Source organism: Cebus imitator, unplaced genomic scaffold (genome assembly GCF_001604975.1).
Source record: "Cebus imitator isolate Cc_AM_T3 unplaced genomic scaffold, Cebus_imitator-1.0 Scaffold265, whole genome shotgun sequence".
NCBI lineage: Eukaryota > Metazoa > Chordata > Mammalia > Primates > Cebidae > Cebus > Cebus imitator.
The window spans coordinates 515406-535446 of record NW_016107580.1 but is presented as its reverse complement, the minus strand read 5'-3'; the positions used below and the strand labels follow the sequence as shown (position 1 = coordinate 535446).

General features: G+C 41.5%; 1 long non-coding RNA gene across 1 annotated transcript in view; it reads left to right on the top strand.

The window, feature by feature from the left end:
* Positions 1-7652: 7652 nt before the first annotated feature.
* Positions 7653-20041, top strand: part of LOC108283758 — a 61336-nt gene continuing 48947 nt past the window's right edge. The window contains exons 1-2 of the long non-coding RNA XR_001816951.2: positions 7653-7760; positions 18913-18916. This is a non-coding gene — a long non-coding RNA (uncharacterized LOC108283758). The remainder of the gene's footprint in view (positions 7761-18912; positions 18917-20041) is intronic.

Here is a 20041-nt window from a genome sequence, read left to right as displayed (position 1 = left end):
TTGTACCAAAATATGACTTCCATGGAAACCTCATGGATAGAGTTGGTTAATCAGGAGGTTAGGGATGGGTGGGAGGTGACTGGGAGAAAGTCTGCTCCCAGAAAAAGAAGGCAGCTGGGCTGACAAATTGTGGGGTTCTTTACTAAGTAGACCAATTTTTATACCTAATAATTAAAAAAATAAATAAATAATTAGCAACTAATATTTACAGAATTTACTCTGTGTTCGACTACTTATGCATATATGATGTTTAGCACAACTTCAGGTTCTGATAATTTAATGATTGTGTCTGTGTATATATACACAGTGTGTATAAATATAATCAGTCTTTTTTTTTTTTTTTTTTTTGGGAGACAGAGTCTCGCTCTATCGCCAGGCTGGGGTGCAGTGGCGAGATCCCGGCTCAATGCAATTTCCATTTGCCGGTTTCAAGCGATTCTCCTGCCTCAGCCTCGCGAGTAGCTGGGACTACAGGCGCGCACCACCATGCCTGGCGAATTTTTTGTACTTTTAGTAGAGACGGGGTTTCACCATGTTGGCCAGGATGGTCTCTATCTCTTTGACCTCGTGATCCGCCCGCCTCGGCCTCCCAAAGTGCTGGGATTACAGGCGTGAGCCTCCGCGCCCGGCTGTAATCACAGTCTAAGGTAAGTTTAATTTTTGTCCCATTTTATAGATAAGAAAACTAAGACTTAGAGACAATTAAGTAACTTAACTAGTCCAAGTAAGTAGCTGAGCTTGAACTTGAACCCGATGTATTTGTTTCCAAGGGCTATCCTTGTAATATGACACTTGAGTCGCTTCCCCTCGTTCTCCAGGCTCTAGGCACCCAGTCTCACCACCAGACCCCCGAGTGCTGACTGGGCTTCTGAAGCCCTCATTGGGTCCTGCCAGATGCTTTTTCTGGGCTGGAATTTGCCCCTGCACCCCAAGTGTCTGACTCTGTGGGATAAATTGAGTCTGAACCTCTGTTTTCTTATATGTAAAAATGGATTGCTGTAAGGATTAGGGAAGCTGTAGGAGGGCAGATATTTTTGTTTATCATGTTCACTGATAATCTCCTGCACCCAAAACAGTGCTGGGCACTTGACAACTATTTGTTAAATGAATGAATGAGACAAACTGAGGCTCACAAGGATCTTGCTTAAGGGGTAATTGGATATTCTTCTTTTTTTTTTTTTTTTTTTTTTTTTTTTTTTTTTTTTTTTTTTTTTTTTTTTTTTTTTTTTTTTTTTTTTGGGACAGAGTTTCTCTCTTGTTACCCAGGCTGGAGTGCAACGGCACGATCTTGGCTCACCGCAACCTCCGCCTCCTGGGTTCAGGCAATTCTCCTGCCTCAGCTTCCTGAGTAGCTGGGATTACAGGCACGCGCCACCATGCCCGGCTAATGTTTTGTATTTTTAGTAGAGACGGGGTTTCACCGTGTTGACCAGGATGGTCTCGATCTCTTGACCTAGTGATCCACCCGCCTCGGCCTCCCAAAGTGCTGGGATTACAGGCTTGAGCCACCATGCCCGGCCTTGGATATTCTTTTCTTTTGGCTATTATTAGGCTTTTGTGTGTGGGGTTAGGCAAGTGACAGGTGAACATGTGGAGGGGATTTCAAAGAAGCTGTGTAAATGGGGAGGCAGAGAGAAGCCGGGAGGGAGAGAGAAAGAGAGAAGAAACTGTCACAGGCAAGTTAGAGAAATGGAAAGGAAAAGAAGGGAGAAGACAATGGAGGCATTAAACGGAGAGTGTTTTTTTTACAAAGTTACTTATGTATTTAATTGACAAAATTTTATGTATTTATTGTGTACAACATGATTTTTGAAATAGGTATACATTGTGGAGTGGCTAAATTGAGCTAACTGACATATGCATTACCTCATGTACTTATTTTTTTGTGGTAAGAACACTTGAAATCTCTCTTAGCAATATGCCAGAATGCAAGACATTGTTATTAACTATAGTCACCGTGTTGTACAATAGATTTCTTGAAGATTAAGATTTACCTGTGGTCTGCAATATAAATGTCCCTTCTATGTCCCCATGGAGTTAGTGGTAGAATCTGCTTTACTCACTATTGCTTTAAAGGTATCTTTGTGAAGTACTGGCCTTAAGGCAGGTCCAGAGTAATGCCATGGGGCTGAACATACGTGGGGTATAATTAAATGAGATAAAGTAAGTGAAATCTCCACCTAGCAGAAGCCAATCAGTAAATGTCTGTTTCCTTGGGAATCCATGACCTTGGCTGACCTCCTGTGTGTCCTTTCCCACAGAACAGGGTTCTTTGCATGCTGAGAAGTCTCAGAATATCTGCCTCCCTGCTAAGCCGATTTTGCAAGAAGCCTTCTTGATGGCATCGCCAAGCTCTGAGATATGGAGACTTTGTGCCACTACACCCTATGCAGACAGAGTTCCTTCATGCTGCATGAGGTAGGAGCACACACTCACAAAAGAAAACACTCTTTAGCCTGGTTGGGAGACTCCTGGGTTAAGCACTGATGTAATTTGTTTTCACAGAAACTGTAACAGCCTTCTGAGTTAAGCATTTGCTCAGCTGGTCTTTGCCAGAGACAGATGCTTTGTGTCATTGCCTGTTGACAGTGGCCTTAGTCACACATTGTACCTCAAAGGCTGAAACATCCCAGGATAAAATGATTATGAGGAAGGTGAGCTGCCCCAGAGATCTGAAGGGATGGCTGGTCCCAGGGATTCTACCCCAGGTGTAAGAGAGTTGGTTAAACAAAGGAAACGGCAATCAGTCCCGGCCCTTTCTGTGATTGGGCACAAATATTCTCAGAGCTTCCATAGATATTTTAATCAGGATGTCCTTTTCACTTGAATCAGAGGAATGCAAGTTCTATGTTTACTTGTTTGTCCCTTCTACCAGACTGTGAGGCCCAAGGGGGCCAGCGCCTCTCACTGATTCATCAGCATGTGCCTGCCTGGTAGCACAAAGCCAAGCACAAAGCCGGGCACAAAGGACGCACTTGGTGAAAGTTTGTGGGATGGAAGAATGAACGTGGTGTCCTCCTCGGAGTTCCCTCCTTTCAGGCTCCACTTTATACCCTTTCTCTGGCACGGGTCCCTGCTCGCTGCAGGTGTCTCCTAAGAGCTTATGTCCCTATGTTTCCTTCTCATCCTGGAAACGGAAGTTTATTTTGAAGCCTGCTCTATTGTTTGTCTTGCTCGTAATCCCAAACTGAATGGGACTGATTTGTTGTATGCTTGGCTGGTCTTCACAAAGCATGTTTTTGTGATACATAACATTTCCTTTTAGATCAAGTGTGGTCTGGTATAGTTGCAAGGGCCAGAGCGTCTAGGGCAGCTGGTGTTCTGAATTTCAGCCTTCCCATTTTCTATTGCTTAATTTAAAAAAATTATTATTATGATATTTTATAGAGATGAGGTCTCCCTGTGGTACCCAAGCTGATCTTGAACTCCTGGGTTCAAGTGATTCTCCCTCTTTGGCCTCCCAAAGTGCTGGGATTATAGGTGTGAGCCACCATCCCCAGCCTCGTTTTCTAATTGTATAGTTCGGGCAAATTTGATTTCATACAACCTCAGCTTCCTCTGTCCATAAGTGGATATAAAAAGGTGAACTTGGCTGAGATTAAACCCAAATATTTTTGGATCACTTGAGAAATAGAGGCTGAAAAAGAGCTGTCATTTATAATCTGTACACATTTTTGCATCTCTAAAAAGAGGAAATGTCTCAGAAAATGCTGCTTAGAGGCCTTATGCAAATATAGAGAAAACAATCTTACCTCATGGTCTGCTACTATGACTCTAAGAACTAAAATGTTTGGCAAAATTGTGTAAAATGTCAGCATATTAGGCCAAATTAATATCCTCTCATCTCCTCTCCCCTCCCCTCCCCTCCCACAATCCTCCCACCTTAGTCTCCTGAGTAGCTAGAAGTATAGTTATGTGCCACCATGCCTGGCTAATTTCCGTATTTTTATTTTTTGTAGAGATGGAGTCTCACTATGTTGCCCAGGGTGGTCTCGAACTCCTGGGCTCAATTGATCCTCCTACCTCAGCCTTCCAAAGTGCTAGGATTATAGATGAGAGCCACCATGCCCAGCCTAAAATCTTCTATGTATTTACACTACCATTTGTCACTTTATTATTGCTTGCTCTGGAAAATTTTGTAATAGATAAGCAATTTTTCTTTTTCTTTTCTTAGAGTCTTGCTGTGTTGCCCAGGCTGGAGTGCAGTGGCATGATCTCTGCTCACTGCAGCCTCAGCCTCCTGGGCTCAAGTGATCCTCTCAACTCAGCTTCCCAAGTAGCTGGGACTACAGGGCATTGTGCCCAGCTAATTTTTGTATTTTTTTGTAGAGATGAGGTTTTGCCATGTTGCCCAGCCTGGTCTTGAACTCTTGAGCTCAAGCAATGGGCCCCCCCTTGGCCTCCCAAAGTGCTGGGATTATAGGTGTGAGCCACCATGCTAGGCCGAATAAGCCATTTTTCAACTAAACAATCATAGAAACTCAAGAGCTGAGACACTAAAGATGGCTAGATGACTGTAAAACCGTGATCACGACTCATGCTAGAGGAGAGAATGAGGAAAAGAACTTAACTGGGCTTTATAAGATTCAGCATTGATTGGGCTGTTATTATCACACACGGTGTTCTATGGTTAGAATGCTTGTTCTGTTATTGTTTAGAAGATGGAGTTTTCCATGAAATAGACATGTTAATTCTCAGGCCTCCCGGAACACAATCAATCCTAAGGCAGGAAATAAAGACTAAGGACATGGGGCTTAGGTTAAAGTGTGGGGGAAATAACTGCCTCCTTTATCTGAACCTCAGGGATTTGTAGGATGGAGTTTATTCCCACTGTGGGGAGGCAGGCTGGCTCTTCCTCCATGGCAGCAGCAGAGAGCAATCTAGAAGTCAAACCCAGAGACTGGGGAATCTGAGCAAAGGTACTGAGTTTCAAGTTTCTCTCTGTTGTAATTGTGATTTCTCTCCAAGCCTTTGGTAATGCCTTGTTAGAAGTTTCAGCCTAGTCTGCGTTATCACAATAGCAAAATGGTGGAGGGGTCTCTACAGCCCATGCTGGGGCACAGCAAGGGGCTTAGGAAAGTTGTACCCTGAAGGAAGCAGGTGTTCAGACACAGGAGTCCCCCATGTGGGGCCAGGCAGCTGACAGAGATGGAAAGTACAGAGGAAATGGGTGGACCATGTAAGAGCTCCATAGTAGAACTTAATAAAATCCTGGATTTCATGAAATCAAGTAGGACGAGGCTCAAGCTGCAATGATGGTGCATTAAATAAAAGCATGGGTTTACAAACTGGTGAAGTCTGACATATTTGAGTTGCATTAGACACTAATGTCTACTTCATTCAGCTATAAAGGGCATACTGCTATAGTCAGGTCTCACTAAATGTAGCTACTATCATTTCCAGTATAAATTGAATCAATCGATCTTTGAGATTCCTTTGTGTTCAGAAGTTCTGTGAGTTTATGGTGTGCTGGAAATACCAGTGGAGTCTGCCCAGCCTGCGTGTTCATTAGGTTCCCCAACCACATTCTCCTTGTTCACTGTCTTCTTTCTCCTCAACTGGTATGGAGTGTGGGGCAATACAGGAATGTTCAGAACATGTAGCCAGAGCAGTGTTGTAACTTATTAGGAGTCACTCTTAAGTGGAGAGGATCTTATTCTTCAGATAGTCATTCATATTCTTGGAAATTATGGTTCTGAGGGCTCCCTGGTTGCAGGAGGGGAAACTCCCATTAATCTTGTGACATGCTGATAAATTGCTTGAGAATTTCTTAAAAGCACGAGGAGACATGTCAGGAGGAAGACAAACAAAACCTCAATTTCAAAATAGCAAAACAACATAAATATTTCTTGAAATTTTCACATGAGCAGATCAGGCCATGCTATGGGTCAAGGCCAAAGAGCCACAGGCCAGACTGTGTTTTCCGAAGATGGCCACAGCAGCATCTCTCCTCCCACATGTTCTTATTATGATAACATGTTGACACTTGTACACTCCTCCTTGTGAGAGATGGGGTCTATATTCCATCTGCTTGAATCTGTGCAGGCCTGTGAATTTGGGGGAAGTGATGCTATGTAATTTCTGAGCCCAGGTCATAAAAGCTATGGTTTCTGCCTGGTTCTTGTGAGATACTTGCTCTTGGAACCTGTAGTAGATATCTATTGCTATGTAACAAATCATCCCAAAACTTAGCAGTTTAAGACAATACACATTTATTATCCATCCCACAGTGTTTCTGAGTTAGTAATTTAATCATGGTTTAACTGTGTCTTCTGCTTCAGGACGTTTCACAAGCCTATAATAATCACAGTTTTGGTCAGGGCTGGGGTCTCATCTGAAGGCTTGAATGGGGAAGAATCTACTTTGAAAGTCACTTATGTGTTTTTTGGTGGGATTCACTTCTTTGGGGGATGTTAGACTGAAGACCATTAGTTTTGTATAGCTATTGGCCAGTGTGACAGTCAATTCCTTACCATGTGAGCTTCTTCAATGTGGCAGTTTCCTTCATCAAAGTGAGAGAGAGAGAGGAAGGAATGGAGGGGGGGCGGAGAGAGAGAGAGAGAGAGAGAGAGAGAGAGAGAGAGATTGATTATTTTGTGACCTAGTCATAGCAGAAATATTTCTTCAGTGTTGCCATATTCTATGGGTTAGAAGCAATTTAATCAAGGGGGTGAGGTTACACAAGGCTGCGAATACCAGCAGGTGGAAATCATTGGAGACCATTTTAGAGGCTTCTTACCACAGAACTTAACCAGCACATTCTGAGAAAGCCCAGATGAGGAGGTCGTAAATAGACTTACTGACATCAAACACCAAGACACATGAGTGGAAGAGTCACATAATTCCAGCTCCCAGCTATTCAGTAACCCTCAGCCTTGAGACTTTCCGGCTAAGACTCTAGGTGTTGTGGAGCAAATACAAGCTGTCTTTGTCATGTCCTTCCCAAATTCCTGACCCATATAATCCTTGAGAATAATAAACTGGTTGTTGTTTTACACCATCAGGTAGCAACTGGAACAAGCCACATACCTTGAAGTTTCATTGTTTAGCTGGTCACCTGATTTGACCACATGAAATGACCATTGCATTTTTGCCCATGCCAATTTTTGCAACTGGATTGGTATCACAGCTCAGCTCAAAGTTTGCAAGCTGAAAATACCTTAAGAGTCCACACAGGTCTGAAAAACCTTGAAACTTTCTGGTTACCATAGGTACCACTTACTTTTTGTCTTATCTAATAAAAGCAGCACCCCATCTTGTGCCCTTTGAAAGTATTTTACAAACTGCTGCTACAGGAGCAGTTTGTAAAAATACTTTCAAAGGGCACAGACAAATCAAGTTTTCCCAGGTTCAGTTCTGGGATTCAGCTGAGCTTTTATGATCAAGGGCATACTCCTAAATGAGACAGGATGTTCTAAACATTCTTATTAGTCCATTTGAATAGGACTATCATAGTGCTTGGTCTGGCATGAACTACCCAACAGAATAACGCTGCATACTTTTTGTTTACACATGTGTATTAAGTAATTTTTTTGATTACTTTAATTAACATCTAGCACTAGAATTCTTGATGGGAAGAAAGTGTTTTTGCTTGAGAAAAAGAGTTTAATAATGAAGCAACAGAGGTATAATTCCTTCTCTCTCCCCAGAGACTCTGCATGAGATAAGGAAAGGAATTTATGTCTGTCTTTGGAGAGATTGGATGTAGAAGAAAGAGTAAAGGAGAGAGAAGAGAGAAGGAAGACAGAAGAACCAGAGGAGTGTGCGAGGGTGGGTGCAGTGAGGTGAGGGTGGGTGTAGTGTTGAAGCCCATAGAGAAAACCGTCTTAAGTGGGTGGCTGACAAGGACTGCTGAGCGCAAGAATGTGCAATGAGCAATGAGGACTTTTAGGTTGTCCAGGGTACAGTGAATGAGGAGACTCCCTTTCTGTGACACCCCTCCCAACATTTTAGGCACAGTCTATTAAATTCATATATGGTATATTCAGATCTTTTTCTTTGAAAGAGCTAAATTTGTGCTTTGATTGATGCAGTACAGAGCAAAGACTACTCAAAGAATATTATCCCTGAGAGACCAGGACAAAATAATGTATGTGTCCTAGGTATTTACAGAAATTTTGGAGAAAGCTGTAGACTTCCACAGGCCATGAGGTTGTGTATTTTAAGCCAATTGTTATCCAAGACTCATGAAGCAGGGAGGTTTCAACTAACATGGGCTACTTGAGCATCTCTGTGTCAGGTCCAGCCTGGTTCCTCACCCCCATATCCTTCGTCAATTTTCTACCTTGTCTCTTCTCACCTATCAGCCCAGCCCTGATTCAGGTTCCTGGTACATTCTTAAGAGGTAAGACGCATCTTAAGATGACTACATCCAGCCTGATGGTCTAGGGCTCCCCATAAAATCAGTTCTGCTGCTCAAGACTTTCCTGATTCATGTTCCTGTTTTAAAAAGTAGAATTTATTTTATTATCAAATCCTGAGGTCTTCTTTCCTCCCCCACCCTGTGGGTCTCAGGCCTTGCAATTGGGCTTCTGCTTTAGAATACTTTCCTAAATTTCTAGGCATACACTAGGACGAAAGCCGTTTACCTTACAATAGGGCTAAGTCTGCCTATGGAGGGGACTAGATTGCAAAAATCTTGAGCTCTAGGCCTAATATGATACAAACTTGCTATTTGTGTACATTTACTCTGTAGCCCTTGGGGTCCTCACCTTTAGAACACTGTGATTATTACTAATAGCTTAGCAGGCTTGGATACAAGTTATATACGCTTCTCAGTACCATGGACTAGTCAGTCCCACAAGTCAACTGGTCATGGACTAGTCCCATGAGTCAACTGGTCTGCTGCTTGAGAGCAGCAGCTAAAACTGGAAGGAGTTTGTCCACTTCAAACACACAGACTCAACCAGTGGAGCAGGGTCAGCCCCAATGTAAAAGGATTCTAGCCAGGGATGGCAGGAACTCAGAACCACAACCAGAACCCAACCTAAGATGACCTGGGTTCGGGACAAATCTCAGTTTTCGGTGGGAAAGGGGAGGGGGAGGAGGCACTGAAAAGACAGACTGAGGGAAACTGAGGCTGAAAGTCAGGTATATAGACTGAATCAATATAGCTGTCAGGTTGTGGTTAGGAGACCCTGGGGGTTACTTCTAGCTTACCAGTTTTGTGGACAGGAGTATCAAGATAATATTGGGGCAACTGGATCAGCTGGTGCAGTTGAGGTTGCTTAGGCTGTCCCTTTCCTGCTCAGGCCTGCCATACTATGGGACCAAGCCTGCCTATGGAATGGGATAGATTGCTAATACCAGATCTGTCTAGGTGAGAGATTCTAGGGTTCCATGAACAATCTCAGACATGTTGGAAGATTGCAGGAACCCAGGCGAGGACAAGCTTCAGTACCCTTCGTAGTCCTCAGAGAGGATAGTCTAGGACACATCTAGATTGGGTCTCTTTACATTCTGTGTATTAGATTCACTTCTGGAATTCACTACAGTGTGGCAGAGAGAAATCATAGTGCCTGATACATAGTAAGCTCCTAATAAAGATTGGTTAAATGAATGATGAAAATTGAATAAAATAAATAGGAAAGACTGATGGCTGGAGAAAGGGTAGACTAGCAGTGATCCGGAGCTAACAGGTCAGGGAAACAGGCCTGTTTCCCTCATGTGATCCTTACCACCAACAACTGAGCCTCAACCTTTCCCCTATAAAAAGAAAAAGAATTCTGAAAACACATTTTCAGATTATAGATTGCCAGATCCAGAGAGATGTTCCTACTCTTGACCCAGTAATCCTACTCTTGGGATTTTATCATAAGAAAATAATTCAGCAGCAACAAAAAGCCAAGTGTACAAAGGTATTTATGACAGCATCATCTGAGGCAGCAGAAAAATGGAAACAGCTTACGTGTCTACCCTGCTCCAGTCTAAAAAATGATAGATAGTATTGGGATTCTGGGAAGATGGCAGGAGCAGAGGAGCATGGTTTATGAATCTTCTAGAATCACCACATTAAAAAACAGAGCAGTTAGCTAACAAAACCAAAGACCTGGGGACAACTTTTGTAATAAAGCTAGGTGACAAAAGGCAGTCGCCAACAACCACAAACCTAGTATTGGCATCTGAGAGGGAGAAAGCAGTGGGAAGCAACAGGACATCCAATGGACCTGAGAATTATAAGAAAACATCAGACCTGGTGAAAAGCATGGAGGGTCAAGTTGAGAGCAGCAGCTAACACCAGAAGGAGTTTGTCCACTTTAATAATGAATGAGAACAAAGGGCTAAGGTAAGGCCTGAAGAGAGTGGGGCACTGTTCAAACATGACCTCTTGAAACTGAGTCGCCAATGGTATGCCATTTAAAGACAGGCCCCCAACTAAGGAAACTTCTAGGAGGGGAATGAAAATTGAATAAGATAAGTACAGAAGTAACTAAACAAAGAAGATTTAGATAAAAGTGGAGAAGAAGAAAAAAACTAGGAAATCTCAAAAGAAAACTTTTTAAAATAAACTTTTAAATTTTAGAATGCAGACTGCTATTTTTTGACATTACATGAAAACAACAGAAGAGGGAGCTCTGTGAAATTTTGAAAGCTAGCTGGACAAAATTTTAAAAATGAAACTCAAGTCTGGGTGTAGTGACTCACACCTGTAATCCCAGCACTTTGGGAGGCCAATGTGGGCAGATTGCCTGAGCCCAGGAGTTTGAGATCAGCCTGGGCAACCCTGTCTCTACAGGAAAACACACACACACACACACACACACACACACACACACACACACAATTAGCCGAGGAGTGTGCCTTTAGTTTTGAGGAGCAAGCATTTGGTATATAATCTTCACATTAATCATTTTTATGGTTACAGGATATTCCATACCAAAATTTACTCAGCCTGTTCCTTATTGGTAGACACGTGAGCTGTTTCCATTTTTCTGTTGCCTCAGATGATGCTGTCATAAATACCTTTATGCACTTGGCTTTTTGTTGTTGCTGTATTATTTTCTTATGATAAAATCCCAGGAGTGTGCCTATAGTTCCAGCTACTTGGGAGTCTGAGGCAAAATCGCTTGAACCCGGGAGGCAGAGGTTACAGTGAGTCAAGATTGCACGACTGCACTCCAGCGTGAGTAACAGAGTGAGACTCTATCTCAATTAAAAAAAAGAAAGAAAAAAATTCTATGAGGAAAAGGAGTAAGCAGTATTATACCTACAGACAACAAAAACGTGTATGTCAGAGAGACAGTAAAAAACAAAATCAAAATACAACATTCTATTTCAAACAAGAGATTTCAGAGTGATGTAAATTAGAATCAGAAAACTTGGAAATGAGATGATATAACAAAAGAATTTGAAACCACAGAAAACAATTGTTTTAGAAATGAAGACTAAATTAGAAGACAATGCAAAGGGAAGATAAGACAAATAATACCTTAAGGTAAATAGAAGGAAAAAATGAGAAATTGAACAAAATAACCTTTTGATTTAGGAATAATTTTAGATTTACAGAAAAGTTGCAAAAAATTCCGAGAATTCCTGTATGAACTGCAGCTAGCTTACTTTATTGTAAACATGACTGTGGTATATTTGTCAAACTAAGAAATTAATACTGTACAATATTATTAACTAAGCTACAGACTCTGGATTTCACCAGTTTTTTTTCCCTAATGTCCGTTTTCTGTTTGAGGGTATAAAGTTATTTATGTTAGAAGACAACAATTTACAGCTGTGTAAAAGCACAATGTTTACAATGCCCAGCATCCAAAAAATTACTAGTTATGAGAAGAAGCAAGAAAGTGTGACCCATAAGCAGAACAATCAATATACAGAAACAGATGTAGATATTAAAGAAATAATGGAAGTAGCAGAAAATAACTTTAAAACATTATTATAAATATGCCCAAGTATTTAAATAGTAACATGAACATAATAAGGAAGGAAATGATGCATATCTAAAAGAATGAAATGGAAATTCCAGAGCTGACAAATAGAATACATAAAATGAAAAATTCACTGATGGGCCTAATAATGCATTGGTCACTTCAGAAAGATCAGTGAACTTGAAAACAGAGCAATAGACTCTATCCCAACTAAAATGCAGAGTGGGGAGAAAAGACCGAAAACCATGTTCAGAACCTCTGTAACTTATTGGACAATAACAAAAGGTATAACAGATGTGTAATTGGAGTCCTAAAGGGAAGAGGCAGATGGAATAATGGCAGAAAAAGTTCTCATATTTGATAAAAACTATAAATCCACAGACCTAAGAAGTTCGACAAACCCCAAACAAGATAAGATAAGTACAAAGTAAATCATACCAAGGTAAACCATAACCAAATTGCTAAAAGCCAATGACAAAGAAAAAAAATCTGAAATTCTGTAGATTGGTCAGAATGGTGGGAGAAATTATAAATAGATGCAAACCTTCTTGGAAGGCCAGGAGGTTTTTGCAAAAGCCTTGAGAAGAGGTTATGGCTGAAGGCAGCCTAATCCTCTTACCTTGAGCTAATAGCAAAAACCAAATAACAAGGAAATGTAGAGGAGTTTATCTAAATAGTTTGTTTACTAAGACCAATCTTTGAACATCGGGGGGCGGGGAGCAAAACTGCTCTCTACTCAGGGGGTCAACAATGTTAATGGTGTTTACTCGAGACCTTTGTTATTTAATCTGTACTAAATAAATGCAAGCATCACCAGCTTATTGTGGCTGCTGCTGACTCTGGCAAGCCTGTGTCAGTGTATGTCTTTCATCCGTCGCTCAATCGAGTCTGCTGGTCAGACTTGACAGTTGGTGCCCCTGTGTAAGGATGCTGTAATGGATTGCGGATTCTGATGGGACTCTCAAAAACGAAGGTGAAGAGACTGAGCAGTTGGTAAGTCAGTAAGTCAGTAAGTCAGTAAGTCAGTAAGTCATTGGTGCCTGTTTGGGATTTCCAAGTTTGAGGGAATTGTTTAGGCTAGGGTTTCATGATGGGACAATAGTTATCAGCACAACAGAAACAGTCTATAAAAGTATTGAAACAGCTGCTTAAAGCTAGTGGAGCCTCACTTTCATAGGCTCAATTAAGGGACCTAATGCAAGCTGCTATTTCCCAAAGCCCATGGTTCCCGGCAGAAGGCATGCTAAACTTAGAGCTCTGGGAACAAGTGAGGAGAAATCTTAAGCAACATCATGCACAAGGGCAGCAGGTCCCAGTGACATCTCTAACGTTATGGGCCTTAGTTAGGGCTGCTATCATCCTGCTATACACAGAAGACCCTAAAAGGGAGAGGGAAGAGGAACTGCCACCTACCTTAACCACCTTCTCCATCTCCCTCAGCCCAGCAATTACTGAGTAAAAGTGACACAGAGGAGACAGAAATTCTCCCTGAGTGTCCTCCCCAAGGAAATGGGAAAAAAGTCAAGGAATACGTTACAGCTATGGGACCCTGTCTTAGGCAAGTAGCATTAGAAGGGGAGCTCTTTGCCTGCCTGGTAATGCAAGATCAACAAGGCAATCAGATGTATGCTTATAAAGAGATTAAAAAAAAGCATTAGAGAAAATGGAGCTGCTAGCCCATTTACAAAAGTATTAACTGAAACCATAGCACATAACTTGGGACTGGTCAGTGCTAGCTAAAACTACTTTAGATGCCAGTTAATACCTCCTCTGGAGGGTAGAATTTAATGAGTTATATAAACAGCAAACCCTTTTGTAATTATGGCCACTGTTATTCCTCTCCTACCCCTGACCTGGCTCTCTCAAAATCCTGTTTGGATAGAACAGTGACATTTACAGAGACAGAAATTGCAGCAGGCTCATGAATTGAGGAGCAATTAAAAGCTGGCCATATAGAACCAACAAACAGCCCTTGGAATTCACCCATTTTGGTCATTCCCAAAAAGTCTGGCAAATGGAGAATTTTGCATGACTTATGGGCTATTAATGCTAATTGACAGCCTATGAGGCCTCTTCAGCAGGGGCTCCCCTCCCCTATGGCAATTCCTCAAAATTGGCCTATAGTCATTATTGACTTAAAAGAATGCTTTTATTTTATTTATTTATTCTTTTTTTTTTATTGCATTTTAGGTTTTGGGGTACATTTGAAGAACATGCAAGATAGTTGCATAGGTACACACATGGCAGTGTGATTTGCAGCCTTCCTCACCTTCACCTATATCTGGCATTTCTCCCCATGCTATCTCTCCCCAACTCTCCGCCTCCCACTATCCCTCCCCTATTTCCCCCCAACAGACCCCAGTGTGTAGTGCTCCCTTCCCTGTGTCCATGTGTTCTCATTGTTCAACACCCACCTATGAGTGAGAACATGCGGTGTTTAATTTTCTGCTCTTGTGTCAGTTTGCTGAGAATGATGGTTTCCAGGTTCATCCATGTCCCTACAAAGAACACGAACTCATCGTTTTTGATGGCTGCATAATATTCCATGGTGTATATGTGCCACATTTTCCCTGTCCAGTCTATCATCGACGGGCATTTGGGTTGGTTCCAGGTCTTTGCTATTGTAAACAGTGCTGCAATGAACATTCATGTGCATGTGTCCTTATAGTAGAATGATTTATAATCCTTTGGATATATACCCAGTAATGGCATTGCTGGGTCAAATGGAATTTCTATTTCTAGGTCCTTGAGGAATCACCACACTGTCTTCCACAATGGTTGAACTAATTTACACTCCCCCCAACAGTGTAAAAGTATTCCTATTTCTCCACATCCTCTCCAGCATCTGTTGTCTCTAGATTTTTTAATGATCGCCATTTGAACTGGCATGAGATGGTATCTCAATGTAGTTTTGAGTTGCATTTCTCTAATGACCGGTGATGATGAACATTTTTTCATATGTTTGTTGGCCTCACATATGTCTTCTTTTGTAAAGTGTCTGTTCATATCCTTTGCCCACTTTTGAATGAGCTTGTTTGTTTTTTTCTTGTAAATCTGTTTTAGTTCTTTGTAAATTCTGGACATCAGCCCTTTGTCAGATGGGTAGACTGCAAAAATGTTTTCCCATTCTGTTGGTTGCCGATTCACTCTAATGACTGTTTCTTTTGCCATGCAGAAACTGTGAAGTTTGATTAGGTCCCACTTGTCTATTTTGGCTTTTGTTGCCAATGCTTTGGTGTTTTGGTCATGAAGTCCTTGCCTACGCCTATGTCCTGGATGGTTTTGCCTGGATTTTCTTTTAGGGTTTTTATGGTGTTAGGTCTTATGTTTAAGTCTTTAATACATCTGGAGTTAATTTTACTGTAAGGTGTCAGGAAGGGGTCCAGTTTCTGCTTTCAGCACATGGCTAGCCAGTTTTCCCAACACCATTTATTAAACAGGGAATCCTTTCCCCATTGCTTGTTTTTGTCAGGTTTGTCAAAGATTGGATGGTTGTAGATGTGTGGTGTTAATTCCGAGGCCTCTCTTCTGTTCCATTGGTCTGTATCTCTGTTTTGGTACCAGTACCATGCTGTTTTGATTACTGTAGCTTTGTAGTATAGTTTGAAGTCCAGTAGTGTGATGCCTCCCGCTTTGTTCTTTTTGCTTAGAATTGACTTGGCTATGCGGGCTCTCTTTTGGTAAGAATGCTTTTATATTATTCCCCTTGCAGAACAGGACAGAGAAAAATTTGCGTTTACAATACTAGCTATCAGTAATGAAAGGCTAGCTTGCTGATTTCTTTGGAATGTGGTTCCTTAAGGAATACTGAACAGTCCTATCACTTGTCAGTATTATGTAAATCAGGCTTTGCTCCCCAGTAGAAAAGAATTTCCTGTTTGCAAGATTGTTCATTTTATGGGTGATATTTTACTGGCAACCCCAATGGAGCCACCTCTTTTAAGTTTATATGCCTCTGTCCAAAGGAATACACAGTTAAGAGGTTTAATCATAGCACGTGAAAAAGTACAAATGTCCTCTCCTTGGAAATATCTTATATACTAACTTCCTGATAAGTAAGGCCTCAAAAGGTTAAATCAAATACTAGTAACTTACATACCTTAAATGATTAGCAAAAATTACTGGGTGATATTAACTGGCTTGGCACCACCTTAGGCATAACTACTGATAAGTTGCAAAACAGGCGCCTGCCACTGCCTGGATGAATTTTGCATTTTTTTTTTTTTTGAGACAGAGTTTCACTCTTATTACCCAGGCTGGAGTGCAATGGCGAGATCTCAGCTCAGCGCAACCTCTGCCTCCTGGGTTCAGGCAATTCTCCTGCCTCAGCCTCCTGAGTAGCTGGGATTATAGGCACGCGCCACCATGCCCAGCTAATTTTTTGTATTTTTAGTAGAGAAGAGGTTTCACCATGTTGACCAGGATGGTCTTGATCTCTTGACCTTGTGATCCACCCACCTTGGCCTCCCAAAGTGCTGGGATTACAGGCATGAGCCACCGCACCCGGCCTACACATTCTACTTTTATCACACATATTTGAGCCCACAGCTCACTGCCTGGCCCACTGGCTTATGGCAGTGATCAAGCATATCTGCAAGTTATGACATCACTGCTTGACCAAGCCACCCAATTGCATCAATTTTTCCACTAAAATTGGAGGAACTTAACTAAACGATTTCAACTTACCCAAAGACTAGCCAAACAAATCATCCTGCAATGTCCAGATTGTCAGCTCACAGGCACATCGCCTCCTTCTATAGATGTTGACCTTAGAGGACCAGAACCTAATCAGTTATGGCAAACAGATGTTACATACATCCCTGAATTTGGAAAACTAAGATATGTACATGTAGCCATTGATACCAACACTTATCTAATTACTGCACACACTTCCTGGAGAGGCCACTCTATGCCATTAAACATCTTAACTTTTGCATTTATGGGATGGCCCACAAAAATTAAAACTGTTAATGGTCCAGCTTATGTCAGCTCACAATTTCAACAATTTTGTCACATGTGGAATATCCAACATTCCACAGGCACTCCATATAACCCCCAAGGACAGGCCCTTGTAGATCGTGTCCACTGTACCCTTAAAAATATGCTCAGAAAACAAAAAAGGGGAAGTATGGATAAGGATCTTGCAACATTTACTAGCACAAGCCTTGTTTACCCTTAATTTCTTAAATTTAAATGATACATTTCAATCAGCTGTAGAAAAGCACTTTGCTAAAAAGCTCTGAACATAAAACCTGCGGTTTTATGGAATGATGTAAATAGTAATGAATGGTATGTTCCAAATGACTTGCTAACATGGAGACGAGGATATGCTTGTGTTCACACCTTCTCAGGTCCTCTTTGGATTCCAGCACTATGTATCAAACCATACCATGGCATGGCTAGGACCCAACTTGATACCAGCGATGAAGACAATGACCCTGCAAGATCTGCAGCCCCAGACGATGTGACCTCCTCGGATGACAAAAGCCCCAGACATTACCTGGGGGATGCTGAAGGAAGCAACTCAGAAGGCTGAGTGAATCCCACTCCAAACACAAACACCATTCACTCCAAATAATTTGTTTCTCCTTTTTTATTATCTCACTCTGCCTGTGACCTGTACTTGCTGCACTCTATTGAGCCATCTTCTAATCTGCTGTTTTTCTGCCTGTTGCTTAGGCAGAAACTCCCTTCCCAGCCTCGAACAACTCGACTGCATGGCTAGAAAGAATAAATTTACCCCCAGTGGGGTCCCTCATTAATGGCACACATTGGACTGAGGTGCCAAGCCACACTACAGGTTGCTCCTTGATTGGAAAACAATGTTACTGATTATACTCATGTTTGTCTTATGTTATTTACTAATTCTAGGATACAAGGTCAGAGCATGACTTACAACTGCTGTGCCTGACAGAACTGCTGCTGCACACATTTGTACTATTCAATCAACAAAGCTTGATACAAAAAACAGAAAAAGGGGGTGGTTTAGGAGATCAGTCAGAATGGTGGGAGAAATTATAAATGGATGCAAACCTTCTTGGAAGGCTGGAAGATTTTACAAAAGCTTCGGGAGGAGGTCATGGCTGAATCCTCTTACCTTGAGCTAATAGCAAAAACCAAATAACAAGGGAATTTAGAGGAGTTTATCTAAATAGCTTGTTTACTAAGATTGACCTTTGAACATCCACAGGCAAAACTGCTCTCTACTCTGAGCGTTGACAATGTAAATGTTGTTTACTTGAGATCTTTGCCATTTAATCTGTACTAAATAGATGCGAGCATTGCCAGCTTATCATGGCTGCTGCTGACTCTGGCATAGATCCCCTGGCAACGCTGACTGGCAAGCCTGTGTCAGTGTACGTCTTTAATCCATCACTCAGTTGAGTCTGCCAGTCGGACTCAACAAAACTCAGCCAGAGAAAAAGAGATACCTTACATATGGGGGCACAGGCATAAGAATAAATGCAAAAATAAGCCCTTGTTCCTAACAATACCTTCAAAGTACATATTAAAAGAAAAAAATCTGCCAACCTAGAGTTCTCTACCCAGGAAAAATATCCTTTAAACGTGAAGGTAAAATGAAGACTTTTTCAGACGGATAGAAGCTGAGAATTTGTGACTATCTCCTGGACTACAAAAATGTTAAAGGAAATCTTTTTTTTTTTTTTCCAGATATGCTCTTGCTTATTTTTGTAAAAACATTTTGTAGAGACAGGGTCTCTTTATGTTGCCCAGGTTGGTCTCCAACTCCTGGCCTTGAGCAGTCCTCCAACCTCGGCCCCCTCAAAGCTCTGGAATTGCAGGCATGAGCCATCATACCTGGCCATGAAATTCTTAAGACTAAAGAAATATGACACTACATGGGAACTTGGAACTACATAAAGGAAAGCAGAGTGGAGGAAATGATAAGTGTTATTTATGAAAGTTTTTTTTTTTTTTTCTTGAGATGGAGTCTTACTCTGTCACCAGGCTAGAGAGCAGTGGAGTGATCTAGGCTCAATTTCTGCCTCCATCTTCCAAGTAGCTGGGACCACAGGCATGTGCCACCATGCCTGGCTACTTTTTTGTATTTTTAGTAGAGACAGAGTTTCACCGTGTTAGCCAGAATGGCCTTGATCTCTTGACCTTGTGATCCGCCCGTCTCAGCCTCCCAAAGTGCTGAGATTAAAGGTGTGAGCCACTGTGCTTGGCCAATTTTTTAAATTTAAAAATTTTATTGAAAGATATTTATTATTTAAAGATAACAAATTTTCATGGTGCTTATAACATATGTGTGACCACAATAGCCCAAAAGATGGGAAGGGAAAATAGAAGCATATAGTTGTAAGGTCTTATACACGAAGGGGTGTAATTATTGTTTGAAGGTAGACTGTGGTAGGGTAAATATGTGTATGCAAAACAAGAAGCAGCAGAACAAAACATCTCCAAATAAGTGCAGCTAAAAAACCTCAAATAAGAGGAGATAAAATGGAATGCTGAAAAAGCAATCAAATAATTCAAAAGAAGTCAGGAAAAAGAAAAAAGGAACAACAAAGAACTACAAAAAAAAAAAAAAAAGGAAAAATGAAGACCAGGCATGGTGGCTCATGCCCATAATTCCAGCATTTTGGGAGGCCAAGGCGAGTGGAGTCAGGAGTTCGAGACCAGCCTGGCCAACATGCGAAACCCCATCTTAAAGGGGAAAAAAAAAAAAAAAAAAAGGACGGAACACCTAGAAAACAAACAGCAAGACAAGACGATAAACTTACTCTAACCGTATAGATAATTACATTAAGCATAAATGGTCTAGTCAGTCCAGTGAAAACAGAGTTTAACTGTGTTGTCTATAGAAACCCACTTTAAATATTTTAAATAGAGACACAATTTAAAATTAAAAGGATAGTAGCTGGGCATGGTGGCTCACACTTGTAATCCTAGCACTTTGGGAGGCTGAAGTGAGAAGATCACTTGAGCCCAGGAATTTGAGACCAGTCTGGGCAACATGGCAAAACCCCATATCTACAAAAAATACAAAAAATTAGCCAGGCATGATGCATACCCATGTAGTCCCAGCAAATGAGTAGGAGGCTGAGGTGGGAGGATCACCTGAACCCAAGAGGTTGAGGCTGCAGTGAGCAATGATCACATCACTGCACTCCAGCCTGGGTGACAGAGTGAGACCCCGT